General features: G+C 43.4%; 1 protein-coding gene across 2 annotated transcripts in view; it reads left to right on the top strand.

Moving 5' to 3' along the window:
* The first annotated feature begins 13,457 nt into the window (after nucleotides 1-13,457).
* Nucleotides 13,458-17,586, top strand: part of ATAD1 (ATPase family AAA domain containing 1) — a 29,333-nt gene continuing 25,204 nt past the window's right edge. The window contains exon 1 of one of the 2 annotated variants that reach the window (XM_060768777.2): nucleotides 13,458-13,603. The gene's annotated coding sequence lies outside the window, so the exon portion shown is untranslated. Of the gene's footprint in view, nucleotides 13,604-13,776; nucleotides 13,856-17,586 lie in introns of those variants that run through there. The other variant, XM_067465718.1, reaches the window with a different exon arrangement.

Here is a 17,586-nt window from a genome sequence, read left to right as displayed (position 1 = left end):
CTGCATAACCAACCATTTACAGGTTCACATCAAAGTTTTTTTTTGTAAAAAAATTCAAATATATCTCAATAACACAATTGGTTTCCGTTACTAGTTGGATAAGATAAAATGTTTACTTCAGTCCTTCTATCCATTATTTTTCTGGGAAATCTTTATTCTCTTCCTTTAAAAAACAGACATGGTCAACAGAAGATTGTAATATAGAATACAGGAATCAGAACATCAGTGCAGTCACAAATGTTTTAATATAAGTATGCAAAATAACAGAAATCTGCCTAAAAACTACATCCCAACAAGTCCCTGGGGGAGAAAGGGGGATTCAATATACTCGTTTTGGTAGGCATCTTAATAGAACCAGTTCTACCCCTAGAGTTCATATAGGAAAAGAAACCTATGGGAAGAAATCATCTTTAAAGTACCAAGTACCAATGTTTTAGGACAGTGGTTCTCAACCTGGGGGTTGCGACCCCCCGAGGGGTTGCCTGGCCATTTCAGAGGGGTTTCGACGTTGCCTCCTTTGCCCCCCCCCCTCTGACTCCCTGGAATAGCGGCCGGGCCCCAGGGCCACCCTCTTCTCACCCCTTTTGAGGCCTCCGCCGCTGATGGAAGCCTCGAAAAGTGGCGAGAGGAGTGTAGGGCAGAAGGAACAGTGAGGCTTGGTGTTCAGAATGCTCTTTGATGGCAGGTGAACTATAACTCCAAGTAACTCTAACTACTGCATGTCAGGGTCTGTTTTCCCTAAACTCCATCAGTGTTCAAATTTAGGCATAATGAGTATTCGTGCCAAGTTTGGTCCAGATCCATAGTTGTTTGGGTTCTCAGTTCTCTATGGATGTAGGTGAACAACATCTCCCCTAAATCACTGCCAATTCCTCCCAAACCCCTCCAGTATTTTCTGTTGGTCATGGGAGTTCTCTGTGCCAAGTTTGGTCCAGTTCTGTAATTTGTGGAGATCTCAGTGGTCTGTGGAAGTCAGAGCTGAATCAATTGAAGGTACTGCAAATCCCATCATCCGTTGTCCATACTACCCCAAACATATTGTTTTTGTGATTAATCACTATGCTTTAATTAGGTTCAATTTGTAACAATACAAATACATCCTGCACATCGGATATTTATGTTATGATTCATAACAGTAGCAAAATTACAGTTCTAAAGAAGCAATGAAAATAATTGTATGGTTGGGGGTCACCATAACATGAGGAACTGTATTTAGGAGTCACGGCTTTAGAAAGGTTGAGAACCACTGTTTTAGGACTTTATAGGTGACTCTTCATTTGTAGAACTGTCCCTTGCAAAAACCTCTTATAGTGCCTCGGCTTATTAAATATGGTTTTCTCAGGGTGAGCAGATGGCGACTACTGGATGTCATATGTTCTGTATCAGAAACTTGAGCTGATGTGGTCTATCCAATGCAATTTTCTGAATCAGCACGCCAAATAACCAACTCTAAAGTTGACCAAAAATGGTTTTGTAACCTTTTGGATACTAATATTGGACAATGGTCCCTGGTCAAAGTGGTCCCTTGTCAAATAACCCCTGGTCAAGTGTCCCTGGTCAAAAAAAAGGTTGGGAACCACTAGTGTAGACACGTGTAATGTAGTTCAATTCGGTTTACAACAGCATTATATAGCAACTAGCCTTCCCCTGCCACGCTGTGGCCCAGTCTGCTGATCTGGAAAATAAAGTAATTAGAAAGTGTTGGTTTCTAATATATGTAATGTCTTTATGCTTGTGGGTAAACACTATTTCTTGATGTTTCTTTGTCAGTGTTGATGTGGAGAGTGTCTGGTTTGCCTACTCTGGAACATGCAACATATAATTGTCTTTCTTTAGGGGTCCCTTTCAAATCTATGTTACTATCTCTGTTTGTGTGTGAATCATATCTACCTATCTATCTATATCTATGGCTGGATGGCTTTTTGTTGGGAGGGCTTTGATTACGTTTTCTTGCCCTGGTATAGGGAATTGGACCGGATGGCCTTAAGTATTTTCTGTTGGTCATGGGGGTTCAGTGTGGGAAATTTGCCCCAATTCTGTCATCGGTGGGGTTCAGAATGCTCTTTGAGTGTAGGTGAACTATAAATCCCAGTAACTACAACTCCCAAATGTCAAGGTCAATTTCCCCCAAACTCCATCTGTGTTCCTAGTTGGGCATATGGAATATTCATGCCAAGTTTGGTCCAGATCCATCATTGTTTGAGTCCACAGTGCTCTTTGGATGTAGGTGAACTACAACTCCCAAACTCAATGTCAATACCCATCAAACCCTTCTAGTGTTTTCTGTTGGTCATGGAGGTTCTGTGTCCGAAGACTGGTTCAATTCCATCATTGGTGGAGTTCCGAATGCTCTTTGATTTTAGGTGTACTATAAATCCCAGCAACTACAACTCCCCAATGACAAAATCATTTTTTTGGGTGAAGGACATACATTGGGTTGTTAGGTGTCTTGTGTCCAAATTTGGTGTCAATTCGTCCAGTGGTTTTTGAGTTCTGTTAATCCCACAAACGAACATTATTTTTATTTATATAGATGTTGATGCAGCCTACATTTTCATATTCTTCACACAAAGAAAGGCCAACAGCATTTTGTGGGCACCGAGCATGCTTAGTCTTCATTATGCTGCATTTGGGCCAGAGATTATTAAGAATTTATTCTTAAAGTGTGATGGGATTTGTGTTTTTTGTTCTTTTTCTCTTTCGGAAATCCTGGTGTTTCCTGAAGCTAGATGATACTCTGTTTAGATATGTGCCTTGTACCGTTCTGGCTACAAATGACTTTGTCACTACAATATACTATTTAACAATTTTTTCCTTTATTGAAATTATAAAAAGTTCTGATCAAGTTAGGTTACCTGCTTAGTTTGCCACAGTTTCCAGGCCATTCAGAGAGAAAGTGAAACAGCCATATAACTAATTCCCAAATACATTCAAGGACATTCTTTCACATGCAAGTAAATCAGAAGTTGCAGGTAACCTACTTACAGTAACATAGCTCCAGGTTATAGAGATATGGAAAGCGAGCACCGCTGAACAGTTAGGAAAACATAGCATCTGGAACCATTTTATGCCTCATCTATCAATCTGCTTTTATGGGCCTGGAGAATTAACATTTCAAACCACACATCATTGCTTCATGACTGATATATCCCAGCACTGTGGTCATTACTTCACCCCAAAGCAATGCGGATGGACATCTGCAGAGGTCATATTGAAGGATCATGGGTAACTACCTTCCTATGTCTTTCAATTAAAAGTTGTCATAAAATTTTATATGTTATAAAGTTAGCCGAGACTGTACGAAATATTCCAATATAACCACACATTACCACATCTCCAAAGGTCTTTTAAACATCTCAGTAAGCTTATATTTCTCAGTGACAGCTCAGGAGCGAGAGAGCAAATACTGTAAGATAAATGCACAGGAGTTTGATGCTTTTAAAGTCATTTCAAAGTTAAGAGTTTCTGTGCAAATTAACCAAGCTGGAGTCATGCAGCTTGGTTTGTCTCTTATATTATTCAATCTGTCTCCATGTCCCCATTGCTAACTAAAATACATTCAGAAGTGTCCCATAACATCATGAATTCAGCTTTTCATGCCGATCCCGGATACTTATTTGTGTCCATGATGGCACAGCCATTCGGTCAAGGTGTAAACTTTCCTTTAGGCCCACTGCTTCATCTGCATTCCAGCCCTTCAAAAACTATGTTGCAAAGCAATGTAAACCTACAGTAGTGCATGACTAGGAAAGGTAAGAATTATTTGTTACAGGTCTTTGTGAGTCAGGGTCCTGCCACACAGCCATATAACCCAGAATATCAAGGCAGAAAATCCCAAAATATCTGCTTTGAACTGGGTTATCCAAGTCCACATTGCCATATATTCCAGTTCAAAGCAGGAAGTGTGAGATTTTATTCAGCTGTGTGGAAAGGGCCTCATACAACTAATAAGGTTGTATTACCCCAATCACTAGCATTTGAAGCCGGATCTACACTACCATATCATCAAGTACGGTTAGTGGGGATGAGAGAGAGGGCCTTCTCGGTGGTGGCTCCCACCCCTGGAACGTCCTTCCAAAGGAAACAAGGCAGGCCCCATCCCGCCCTCCTTTTGTAAGAGCTTGAAGACCTGGTAGTTTCAACAAGTCTTTGAGAATGACTAGTTCTAGCTCAGCTCCAAACATTGTTGAATATGGCCTTATACATCCTACCTATTACCCCGGTCATCCCTCTAATAGGCCCTGGAAGTGAGTAGCCACAGGCTAACAGCTATTGCTGTTAGCCTGTTATAGCACTGTACTTAATTCCCAGTCCCCTCATATTTTGAGTTTGTACTAGCCTCCGCCCGGCCTTTTAAATGCTCTGAACAGGCAAGATTATTTCTTAATATATATGTGTTATTGTGATAATTTTATGCTTATGTTGTTTTGTTAATTTTATGTCATTTTTTTTTCGTGTCAGGAGAGACTTGAGAATCTGCAAGTCACTTTTGGTGTGAGAGAATTGGCCATCTACAAGGACGTTGCCCAGGCGACACACGGATGGTTTGATGTTTTATCATCCTTGTGGGAGGCTTCTCTCATGTCCCCGCATGAGGAGCTGGAGCTGGTAAAGGGAGCTCATCCACCTCTCCCCGGATTCGAACCTGCAACCTGTCGGTCTTCAGTCCTGCCAGAACAGGGGTTTAACCCACTGCGCCACCGGGGGCTCCGGTGTTTATGTCATGGTGTTTACTCTGTATGTTTTGGTGATGTTACTTGGAAACCACCCTGAGTTCCCCTCGGGGAGAAAGAGGGGTATATAAATAAAGTTGTTGTTGTTATTATTATTATCCAGTTCAAAGTAGATAATTGGATTCAGGAACTGGATTATATGGCAGTATATATTACTCACCAGAGTGACATACAGGGAGCATATCCCCCCCCCCCCCCCCCGCTATATCAGTTCCACTGGCTGCCAGTCCATTTCCGAGCAAAATTCAAAGTGCTGGTCTTGACCTATAAAGCCCTATTCGATTCCGGCCCAGTTTACTTGTCGAAACGTATCTTCCTCTACGATCTACCTCGGAGTTTACGATCATCAGGGGAAGCACTGCTCTCAATCCTGCCACCCTCGTAAGCACGATTGGCTGGGATGAGAGACAGGGCCTTCTTGGTGCTGCCCCTCCATCTATGGAACGCACTCCCCAGTGAAATCAGAATGACTCCCTCTCCTCTCTCCTTTAGAAAAAAGCTTAAATCCTGGTTTTGGGACCAAACATTCGGGCAGCTGACTGAGCAGCAACCGCAATGACTTATGAGAACTGTCAATGAATAGACCTTGGACTGGAACTCTGGATTACTATTTGGATTTGGAGACTTAGGCTTGGTTGTGTTTTTAATACTTTAATGGATAATATTTCAATGTATTTTTATAATTTGTTGGTTTACTTAATGTTAATTGTTTGTACTCCAATTGTTTGTTTGTTGGCATCTAATGACTGCCAGTTGTAAGCTGTCCTGAGTCCCCTTTCGGGGGTTGAGAAGGTCGGGATATAAATGTTCAAAATAAATAAATAAATAAATAAATAGGGCCTGGGTTTTCAGAAGCACAGCACAGTGTTTTATTTTTCTTCCTCTCATTATTGATCACTTCTCTTCCTTCCAAGGGGGAAAATTTCCAATATTTTACAGCATCTCATGTTGGCCAAACAGGATCAGGATGCTAACTATATAGAATCATCCCTCTCCATGAAATGTTTGGAAAATGAAGGTATCAGCCATATAGACACTGTATATGTTCATATATAAATAGAAATTTTAGTATAAAAATCGGTTCATAAATGAAACCTAAAAATGCCTCGTGTTCTCTCTAGGATCTCTAGGGCCCCTTCTACGCTATCATATAATCCACATTATCAAAGCGGATAGTCCATGGCAGGAGTTTCCCCTGCCATATAATCCAATTCAAAGCAGATAATCTGGATTTTATTTGGCAGTGTAGAAGGGGCCTCGGCCTACACTGCCATATAATCCAGTTCAAATAAAATAATCTGGATTTTATATCGCAGTGTAGATAGGGCCTAGGTTGTCTATGTAACTCCATGATGGAGGTTCTTGCTGGAGAAGCTAGAGATTCCTGGAAAGAACATATTAATCAAAAAGTGACACTGGCAAATAGAGGGCTGGCTGTATTTAACTAGAAGCAAATTTCCCTTGAATTCAGTGGTATTTATCCCAACAAAATGAGTTAATGTCCCTTTGTATATTATGGAAAAGAATAGGTGACATTGGTTCAAAGGTGAAAGAAGGTATGCACTGGTTTTTCTGTACTGTGAACGTGATGATCTTAGGCCAGTTATACACTACCATATAATCCAGATTATCAGAACAGATCACCCACATTATCTGATTTGAACTGGATTATATGAGTCTACATGGAAATATAACTCAGTTCAAAGCAGATAAGCTGGATTTTATATGCTAGTGTAGAAGGGGCCAGTGGGCCCTTCCATACAGGCGTATAATCCAGAATATTAAAGTAGAAAATCCCACAATATCGTCTTTGAACTGAGCTATCTGACTCCACACTTCCATACATTCCAGTTCAAAGCAGAAAATGTTGAATTATATTCAGCTGTGTGGAAGGGGCCTGAGGCTGACTATTTCAGTAATCAAGCTTTAGAGATGTTATGAATGCTAACCACTTGCAGTATTTCTGTGTGCTGCTCCCATGCCTACTGCATTATTGTGTGTGCATAAGTCACAAAAGCATTGTATTATGTCTCTACAGATCACACACCCATTATGTTATGCGGCCTTGCTGATTTTTTTGAAAGCTATATGCATAAGATAAGTGTATTAATTCTAATTAGGTAGAAAGATGGTGACTCTAAAAATAATTTAAAGTTGCAAATAAAGACGTAGAATGGGAGGAGGGCTGAAAATGATGTATTCAGCTTTCTTTTGTAGCAGGAGAAAAGTAGAAGAAATAATCAATTAGGGTTTTCGAATATGGTCAACTACTAGCAAGTGATGGTCCTAAGAATGGCGCCTCTTACCAAACAATGGATTGTTTAGATACGGTAAGAAATACTTAATTATTTTCTTTTAAATACATTTTAGTCCCAAATAAAGTGGATCCACTGGAACAATGTTATTTTTTTCATGTCAGGAGCAACTTGAGAAACTGCAAGTCACTTCTGGTATGAGAATTAGCTGTCTGCAAGGACGTTGCCCAGGGTATGCCCAGATGTTTTACCATCCTGTGGAAGGCTTCTCTCAAATCCCAACAGGAGAAGCTAGAGCTGACTGATAGGATTCAAACAGCTGACCTCTCGTTCAGTAGTCCTGCTGGCACAAGGGTTTAACCTAGGGGACCTCAAACTTTTTAAACAGGGGGCCAGTTCACTGTACCTCAGACCATTAGAAGGCTGGACTATGAACAAATTCCTATGCACACTGCACATCTTATTTTGAAGCAAAAAACCAAAATGGGACCAAATACAATATTTAAAATGAAAAACAAGTAAAGTTAAATCAACAAACCTACCAGTATTTCAATGGGAACTATGGGCCTGCTTTTGGCTATGAGATGGTCAATGCCCGGTTCCATATTTGTCACTGCTAGTCATAACAAGTGTGCAAGTGTGCATCAGTTAGTCTAGATCTGGTTGGAGATTTCAGGTGTTTCATTCTGAAAAAAGTCTGTTCACAGATGTAAGTGCTGCCAAAGATGGTTGCCATTTTCAGCGCATGGTTCCTGAGATTAGGATGTGTCTCGGACTGCTTGACTTGAATGCGTCTTTCAAAGAGTCACAATTCTGCAGTTCAGCCAGTTCCATTTGGTAAACCGTATCCACATTTTCAATGTCAATAGAAAATGGGTTACGGAAAAGCTGTATGCCCTGTGCATGGAGATGAAACTCTTTGAATCCAAATTGGAACTCCTTTTGCAACTTTTCCAGTAAATCCACACATGTTTTGTTTAGGAATGCAACCAATGGTTTTTCCGCTAACAGATTGTGAGTTGTGGGAAGATGGCAGAAATTTTCCTCCTTCACTTGTTTGATGAAGCCCAGCACATCTTGGGGAGGTGGGGGACTTGCCCTTCTGCACACCTGGCGAGCCAGATAAATGTCCTTGGCGGGCCGCATGTGGCCCGTGGGCCATAGTTTAAGGACCCCTGGTTTAACCAATTGCGCTTTTCTATCTAGCTGGGACTAATTAAATTGGACTACTATGTAATTTATGGGCAACAAGCCCTTGCATTTTGTGACTGTAAAAGCACTATGGCACTTGTTTATAAATGTATACCCCACCACATGCTGTTTGCTTACCACAGTTTAGAATCACCACATTAAGATGCACCTTGAAAGTAGTTTTTTGGGATTCTTAACCATGCTGTGCAAGTGCAATGAAAAAGCAACGTAGAACACTGTAACTAACTTTTATATCTATTGTACCATCACAATGACCAAAGGTCCTTCAAAAACCTAGTTTTTAAATTAAGCAGTTACCAAACATGTGGATTTCTGTGGCTGGAGCTACACTGCCATATAATCCGGATTATCAGATCAGATTTTTTTTTTTTAGTCGTGTCAGGAGTAACTCCTGGTGTGAGAGAATTGGCCGTCTGCAAGGATGTTGCCCAGGGGACACCTGGATGATTTGATGTTTTTATCATCCTTGTGGGAGGCTTCTCTCATGTCTCCGCATGAGGAGCAGGAGCTGATAGAGGGAGCTCATCCGCCTCTCCCCAGATTCGAACCTGCGACCTGTCCGTCTTCCGTCCTGCCAGCACAGGGCTTTAACCCACTGCGCCACCGGGGGCTCCCATCAGATCAGATAATCCAGATTAGCTGCTTTGAACTGGATTATATGAGTCAACACTGCCATATAATCCGGCTCAAAGAAGATAATCTGGATTTTATATGGCAGTGTGGAAGGGGCCAAAGAGTGGGGGGGGGGGGGTTGAGTAATGATACGTCCAGCCTTCTTTCTATAAGTGGGGATTCTATGGGAAGAAATTGCAAGGCTACAGAAAGAGGTCTGGATATCTCATCACTTTCTGACAACTCAGAATAGCTGTGGGCCCTTCCACACTGCCCTTTATCCCAGGATCTGATCCCAGATTATCTGCTTTAAACTATAATATATGAGTCCCCACTGCCAGTGTCGGGATAAACAGATATTCAGGGATCAGATATTGTGATAAAGGGGCAGTGTGGAAGGGCCCAGAATTAGAGGTAAGAGGTCCATGCAGTTTAAAAGGAGGTAATTTTTTCCTGGGGCTGAAACTTCCAAGGGCCCTGATGTCTAGATGACTGAAACACTTTGCAAGATAAACTGTGTCATATCAGCAGTGCAGAGAGTACCTATCATTTCTGCTGCCTAATTTAGGGAGCAGACATCTTGCCCTTGTACCAGCGCCAGCTCTCAATGGCCTTCTTTGAGATTCTGCTCTAAATGCCCTTGAAAAGTTTTTTAAAAGGCTCCCGATACTGATAAAGGTGCTATAAAAATTTCCAGCACCCTGATTCACTCAGTTCCCAGGCCAATTAAGACTTAAAGGTCTATCAAAATGAAACCAAGCCTCATTAGCGCCCAAACAATGGCATGATGATGATGATTACATGGAGATATTCAACACGATGCCAAAATAAAACCCAAGGCAAAGTTAGCTCATGTCTCTTAGGTGGTCAAAACTCTGCTCCTCTCACTGTACTTCCAGCAGTGAACTAGATGTTATTCCAACACCCGTTTCCTGGATTGGGGTATTGCCAGAATCACTCTCCCACACAAGAGACCAAAGCATCTAATTTTTCTGATCTAAAAATACCCTTTCTTCCCATTCCAAAGCTAAGCAGGAGAAGATGATTTCATCATACCAAAGGAAGTTTCCCAGGCATTCTTGGATGGAAACATTAACTCCCCCTATACATTATGAGCTGACCTTGCACACCCCGCTACAGAAAAAGCAGCTACCAAAGGCTACAGTCTTCCTTGACTAGTAAATGCCTAGTTCTCATGTTATGCATCCCTACATACAATATATGTATGGGATGAATCTGAGAGGTATCATTCCTCGTGAACTCAATGGGAAATTTGTGTACCAAAAGGCCAACTACTCTGAAGGCGAGGATACTAACTGGCATCAGCTCTGATTTGTATTTGGATGGAAGGCTGCCAATGAACATCAAGTGATGTGGGCTGTTCTTCAGACTTACTTAGGCGATCCCTCATAGTCCGAGGATGATGGTCTTTCAAGGTCGGTATTCTGGTGGTGGGTCCGTAGGTGACTGTGGAGCCCTATTCTTGATCTACATCTTCTCCCACAGTGAGGGCATTGGTTTCCAGGTGGAAGGCGGTCCCGGTCAGGGTTGGCTTGACACGCCTTCCTCTTGGCACATTTCTCTCTTTCACCCTCCATTCGTGCCTCTTCAAATTCTACAGCACTGCTGGTCACAGCTGACCTCCAGCTGGAGCGCACTTTCAAAATTTCATTATTATTTCATTATTGGTGATTTTGATGACAGAATCTATTAGGAATTGCCATTTATAATGAAATTTTGAAAGTTGTGTTAGAGTTCTGAAAGTTTCACCACCAGAACTTTAGCAACACTGTAGAAGCAAAGCACCAGTGCCCCCTAGTTTTCACCACCAGAACTTTAGTTTTGTAAGTAATTTAGAACCATTTAGAACAGGGGTCCTCAAACTAAGGCCTGGGGGCCAGATACGGCCCTCCAAGGTCATTTACCCGGCCCTCGCTCAGGGTTAACCTAAATCTGAAACGACTTGAAAGCACACAACAACAACAACAACAATCCTATCTCATCAGCCAAATCAGGCCTGCACTTGCCATTGAAATACTAATGTTTATATTTGTTAAAATTGTTCTTGTATTGTTATTGTTTTGCTGTTGTTGTGTTGAGGGCTTGGCCTTTGTAAGCCGCATCGAGTCCTTCGGGAGATGCTGTTGTTGTTCATTCATTCGGTCGTCTCCGACTCTTCGTGACCTCATGGATCAGCCCACGCCAGAGCTCCCTGTCGGCTGTCACCACCCCCAGCTCCTTCAAGGTCAGTCCAGTCACTTCAAGGATGCCATCCATCCATCTTGCCCTTGGTCGGCCCCTCTTCCTTTTACCTTCTACTTTCCCCAGCATAATTGTCTTCTCTAAGCTTTCCTGTCTCCTCATGATGTGGCCAAAGTACTTCAACTTTGTCTCTAGTACCCTTCCCTCCAGTGAGCAGTTGGGCTTTATTTCCTGGAGGATGGACTGGTTGGATCTTCTCGCAGTCCAAGGCACTCTCAGAACTTTCCTCCAACACCACAGTTCAAAAGCATCTATCTTCCTTCGCTCATCCTTCCCTAAGGTCCAGCTTTCACATCCGTAGGTTACTACAGGGAATACCATGGCTTTGACTATGCGGATCTTTGTTGCCAGTGTGATGTCTCTACTCTTTAGTATTTTATCGAGATTGGACATTGCTCTCCTCCCAAGAAGTAGGGAGATGCTAGCGGGGTACAAATAAAGTTTAATAATAATAATTAATAATAATGACCATCCAGCCTCTGCTTAAAAGCCTCCAGAGAAGAAGCCTCTGCCACTCTCCGTGGCAGAGAGTTCCACTGCTGAACAGCTCTCACAGTCAGGAAGTTCTTCCTAATGTTCAGATGGATTCTCCTTTCCTGTAATTTGAAGACATTGCTCCATTGCGTCCTTGTCTCCAGAGTAGCAGAAAACAAGCTTGCTCCCTCCTCCCTATGACTTCCCCTCACATATTTGTACATGAGGTATGTATACATTGCCTATACTCTACTTTCAATGAGCAAAGGCATTCGACACAGTGAACCGCAGCACTCTCTGTTCCATCCTCCAAAAAATCGGGTGCCCAAGCAAATTTGTGAACATCCTGCAGCTCCTCCATGATGACATGATGGCAATGGCTCCCAAAGTTACCCATTTAAAGTGGAATCGGGTGTCAAACAGGGATGTGTTATTGCCCCAACTTTATTCTCCATCTTCATTGCTATGATACTTCACCTTGTTGATGGGAAGCTTCCCACCGGAGTGGAAACAAATCATCTATCAGTCAGATGGCAAGCTGTTTAACCTCAGCAGACTGAAAGCCAAAACCAAGGTTACAACAACATGTTATAGAACTCCAGTATGCTGATGACAATGTCGTCTGTGCGCATTCAGAAGAAGATCTACAAGCCACTCTAAACACCTTTGCAGAAGCATACACGAAGCTTGGCCTGTCACTGAATATCGAGAAAACCAAAGTGCTGTTCCAGCAGTCACCAGCCATCCCCTCCCCAATGCCAGAGATACAACTTAATGGTGTAACATTAGAAAATGTTGACCATTTCCGCTACCTTGGCAGCCACCTCTCCACCAAAGTCAACATTGACACCGAAATTCAACACCGCCTGAGCTCTGCGAGTGCAGCATTTTCCCAAATGAAGCAGAGAGTGTTTGAGGACCAGGACATCCGTAGGGATACCAAGGTGCTTGTCTATAAAGCTATTGTCCTCCCAACCCTGCTCTATGCCTGCGAAACTTGGACTGTCTACAGACGTCACACGCAACTCCTGGAACGATTCTATCAGCGCTGCCTCCGGAAAATCCTGCAAATCTCTTGGGAAGACAAGCGGACAAACGTCAGCGTGCTGGAAGAAGCAAAGACCACCAGCATTGAAGCGATGGTCCTCTGCCATCGACTCCGCTGGACCGGCCACGTTGTCCGGATGCCTGACCACCGTCTCCCAAAGCAGTTGCTCTACTCTGAACTTAAGAACTGAAAACGGAGTGTTGGTGGACAGGAAAAGAGATTTAAAGATGGCCTTAAAGCCATCCTTAAGAACTCTGGTAAAGACATTGAGAACTGGGAAGCCCTGGCCCTTGAGCGCTCCAACTGGAGATCAGCTGTGACCAGCATTGCTGCAGAATTTGAAGAGGCAGGAGTAGAGGGTGAAAGAGAGAAACGTGCCAGGAGGAAGGCGCGTCAAGCCAACCCCGACCGGGACTGCCTTCCACCTGGAAACCAATGCCTTCACTGTGGGAGAAGATGCGGGTCAAGAATAGGGCTCCACAGCCACCTACAAACCCACAAAAATAGTCATCAAGGAAGACCATCTTACTCGTCCAACGAGGGATCGCCTAAGTATGTATACTCTACTTTTAATGAGCTACTTACTAAGGGCCTCCTCTCAGCCTTCTCTTCTCAGGCTTGGCCTGACCTGTATGGTAATCTACTCTCCCAAACACTTGACATGTTCAGTGGGATGAAGTCTTTCCTCTCAACCTTACTCCAAGAGAGTTTGCCTGTTTTGGAGTGGGGGGGGGGGGGGGAGGGAGAGAAGAGTAGTGCCTGGAAGCGCGCGATGTGATTGGCTCGGGGTCGAGTTGCGTCAGCCAGCCCGCGCGCCACTCCAAGGTAGCTCCCCCCGCAATTCTTCCCTCTTCCGCCTCAAGCGGAACCTTTGCGACGGGAGCAAAGGGGACCGAAATCACAGCCGGACTTGGCAGAGTAGCGCAGAGGAGGCGAGGCCCGCTAGGCGCGAGACGTGCTGCTCAGGAAGGCGCTTCCGTTCGTCGCTTTTGCCGGGTCTGGCTGAGGTGAGTGTCCTGGTTTGGGACGCTTTTTGTCCCTTTCAGCTCGCCGTCGCCCTTTCCATGAGTGGGATGAGGAAGGAGAGAGAGAGGGCAACCCGGGAAAGGGCTGGGAAGGTCACCGTGCCGCATGCCAGCGCCGGCCCTTTCGGTTTCGCATTCCTCGCAAGGGAAGTCGTCTCTCTGAGGAGGGTTTTCCACTTTCCCTCATAGCTTCCCGCGCTCCTTTTCTCGGGAAAGTAATTTGGGGGAAAGAAGGTGAGTCGTCGCTCTCAGCACGAGGTTGGCTTCTCCGCCTTCCAGGCCGCATTCCTCTCCAGAGGTACAGACCACGAACGTTCCTCATTTCTGACTTTGGGGAATTTTGAAATAGTTGTGTGTGTATTTATCTATGGGCCCTTCCACACAGCCATATAACCCAGAATATCAAGGTAGGTAATCCACAATATTTTCTTTGAACTGGATAATCTGAGGCCCCTTCCACACAGCTGAATAAAATCCCACACTTTCTGCTTTGAACTGGAATATATGGCAGTGATGACTCAGGACCCTTCCAGACAGACCCAATATTCTAGGATATGATCACGGGACTTCTGTTTATTCCAGATTATCTGGTAGTGGGGATTCATATGATCCAGTTTAAAGCAGAAAACCTGGGATATAGGGCCTGTCTGGAAGGGCCCTCAGATAACCCAGGGCCCTTCCACACAGCCCTATATTCCAGACTATCAAGGCAGAAAACCCCATATTATCTGAGTGTACTCAGAGCTCTTCCACACAGCCCTATATCCCAGACTTTTGTTGTTGTTCATTCGTTCAGTCGTCTCCGACTCTTCGTGACCTCATGGACCAGCCCACACCAGAGCTCCCTGTCGGCCATCACCACCCCCAGCTCCTTCAAGGTCAGTCCAGTCACTTCAAGGATGCCATCCATCCATCTTGCCCTTGGTCGGCCCCTCTTCCTTTTACCTTCCTCTTTCCCCAGCATAATTGTCTTCTCTAGACTTTGCTGTCTCCTCATGATGTGGCCAAAGTACTTCAGCTTTGTCTCTAGTATCCTTCCCTCCAATGAGCAGTCGGGCTTTATTTCCTGGAGGATGGACTGGCTGGATCTTCTTGTTGTACAAGGCACTCTCAGAACTTTCCTCCAACACCACAGTTCAAAAGCATCTATCTTTCTTTGCTCAGCCTTCCCTAAGGTCCAGCTCTCACATCCGTAGGTTACTACAGGGAATGCCATGGCTTTGACTATGCGGATCTTTGTTGCCAGTGTGATGTCGCTACTCTTTAGTATTTTATCGAGATTGGACATTGCTCTCCTCCCAAGAAGTAAGCGTCTTCTGATTTCCTGGCCACAGTCTGCATCTGCAGTAATCTCTGCACCTTTGCATCCTAGACTATCAAGGCAGAAAATCCCACATTATCTGAGTGTACTCAGAGCTCTTCAACACAGCCCTATATCCCAGACTATCAATGCAGAAAATCGCACTTTATCTGAGTGCACTCAGAGCTCTTCCACACAGCCCTATATTCCAGAATATCAAGGTGGAAAATCCCACATTATTTACATGTGGACTCAGATAACCCAGTTCAAAGCAGGTATTGTGGGATTTTCCGCCTAGATATTCTGGGTTATAGGGCTGTGTGGAGGGGGCCTGAGTCCACACTGCCAGATAATCCACTTCAATGTGGATTTTATACAGCTTGGTGGAAGGGTCCTACATTTACAGTAGACACTCAGTTAACTGCTCAGTAGACACTCAGCCTCTCAAGCAAGCGGCAAAAATATTGATATTATTGAATAATAATACTGTAGTCACAAAGTTGTTTTGATAATATGATCAATGTGTCTCATTAAGTTTGCATGTATTTGCTTTTAATCTCTGGATTTCAATATTAATATCAAGTCAATAATTATCGTTAGCTTTATTTATGTCCCACCACCATCTCCCGAGGAGCCCCTGGTGGTGCAATGGGTTAAACTCTTGTGCCAGCAGGACTGAAGACGTACAGGTCGGTGGTTCGAATCCAGGGAGAGCGCGGATACGCTCCCTCTGTCAGCTCCAGCTCCCTATGCAGGGACATGAGAGAACCCTCCCACAAGGATGGTAAAAGATCAACACACAAAAAATATCCGGGCATCCCCTGGGCAACGTCCTTGCAGATGGCCAATTCTCTCACACCAGAAGTGACTTGCAGTTTCTCAAGTTGCTCCTGACACACACACAAAAAAACACCACTTCCCGAAAGGGACTCAGGGCAGCCCCACAAAGTGCATGTCACAGTAATCCATATGGGATGTAACTAAGGCATGATTATCTCTTCCTGTTATCTCACCACATTCTTAACTATGAGTCATTTCTAAGTCTGATGTCTGTAACTTGGGGACTGCCTGTACAGAGTTTATAGTATAGAGTATAGTATGGGTTAATTAGGCCTGTTTTTAATAGCGACTCTCAGAAAATCAGAAACTACATTTATCTGGCATCTCACAATCCCCATGTAGTTGATATACTAAGTGGCCTCCAAAATTGCCTTCTGAGCTACCCTGTGAGCAATTTCTACAAGCATAGGACCGAAACTGAAATCCCAGTGGCATAACAATGTTTTAAAACTCTTGTTTCCTAAAGTGAAACAAGGGTGTATCTATACTGTAGAATTAATATTGTTCGGCACCACTTTAATTGTCATGACTCAATGCTATGAAATTGAGGGAGTTAGCCTTCCTTGCCAGAGAGTGCTGGTGCCACTTCAAACTACAACTTCAATGATTGCACAGCACTGAGCCATGGCAGTTACAATGGTGTCAAACTGCATTCTTTCTACAGTGTAGATGCACCCCAAGAAGCTGGTGCCAGTTAGCAGAGATTTTCCTGTGTGTGTGTATCTGTATATAAATATATAGTTGTATATGGTTTCTTGGATGAAGAATCAAGTCTAAACACAAACTTCATTTTTCACTCATATGTACCTCATACATATAGCCTGAAGGTACATGTGTTTACAGTATTTTGAATAATGTTGTACATGAAACAAAGTTTATAAACACTGAACCATCAGAAGGTAAAAGTAGAACTATTTTGCCATTCATGTGGGTGGTTTTAGAGTGTTTGGATTTCAGATTTCCAGAAAAGGGATGCTCAGTCTATACTTCTAGTGCTATTAAAAATTCATTTATTAGCTTTTGTCAGAGAATAATAGAATCATAGAGTTGGAAGAGACCTCATGGGCCATCTAGTCCAACCCCCTGCCAAGAAGCAGGAAAATCGCATTCAAAGCATCCCTGACAGATGACCATCCAGCCTCTCTTTGAAAACCTTCAGAGAAAGACCCTCATGTTAATATGTGCTTTTACAACAAGCCTGCAAGGTAGGCTATCTAATAAGCACTTTGTTGTGTATGTGTGTGAGTATCCCTTCAAGTTGCCTGCCTGCTTATGGTGACCACATGAAATTAATAGGATTTTCTTAGACAGCAAATATTGACAGTTCTTCTGAAAGATAGCCTGCTGCATCTTGTATTCATTAGCATTCTCCCACTGAAGTACTAACCATTGCTAACCCTGCTTAGCTTCCAAGGTCAGATGGGATCTAGTTCCTTTAGGTTATTTATCCCGAGGAAATTTCTTTGTCTCTAGTAGGGAAGGGATGGTAAAACTGGAGAAAAAATATGCACAGCAAGCCTTTCTTCACAGCAAGCCTTTTCTTCACATTCCACTCTGTAAAGTAGCTAGCTGGTTATCTTATCTGTCAGACTTTGAACTAAGGTGCCCTGTGAGTGTGTCTGACTTGGCATATCCTGCCCAAAGTCATGTTTGATAAAAATACATTTTTACAGTGCTGTTTTGTTTAAAAGTTCCAGGAGAATGGCAAAAAACTCAAATCCTGGAGACACAAATTGGCTAAAGCATACACCACAAAAGATGGGAAGAATAAGAGAATAAGCAAATCCAGGCATTAATACTTGAAATTTTAAAAAGTTGCTCTTAT

Source organism: Anolis sagrei, chromosome 3, assembly GCF_037176765.1.
Source record: "Anolis sagrei isolate rAnoSag1 chromosome 3, rAnoSag1.mat, whole genome shotgun sequence".
NCBI classification, from domain to species: domain Eukaryota; kingdom Metazoa; phylum Chordata; class Lepidosauria; order Squamata; family Dactyloidae; genus Anolis; species Anolis sagrei.
This window is presented reverse-complemented; position numbering and strand designations above follow the sequence as displayed.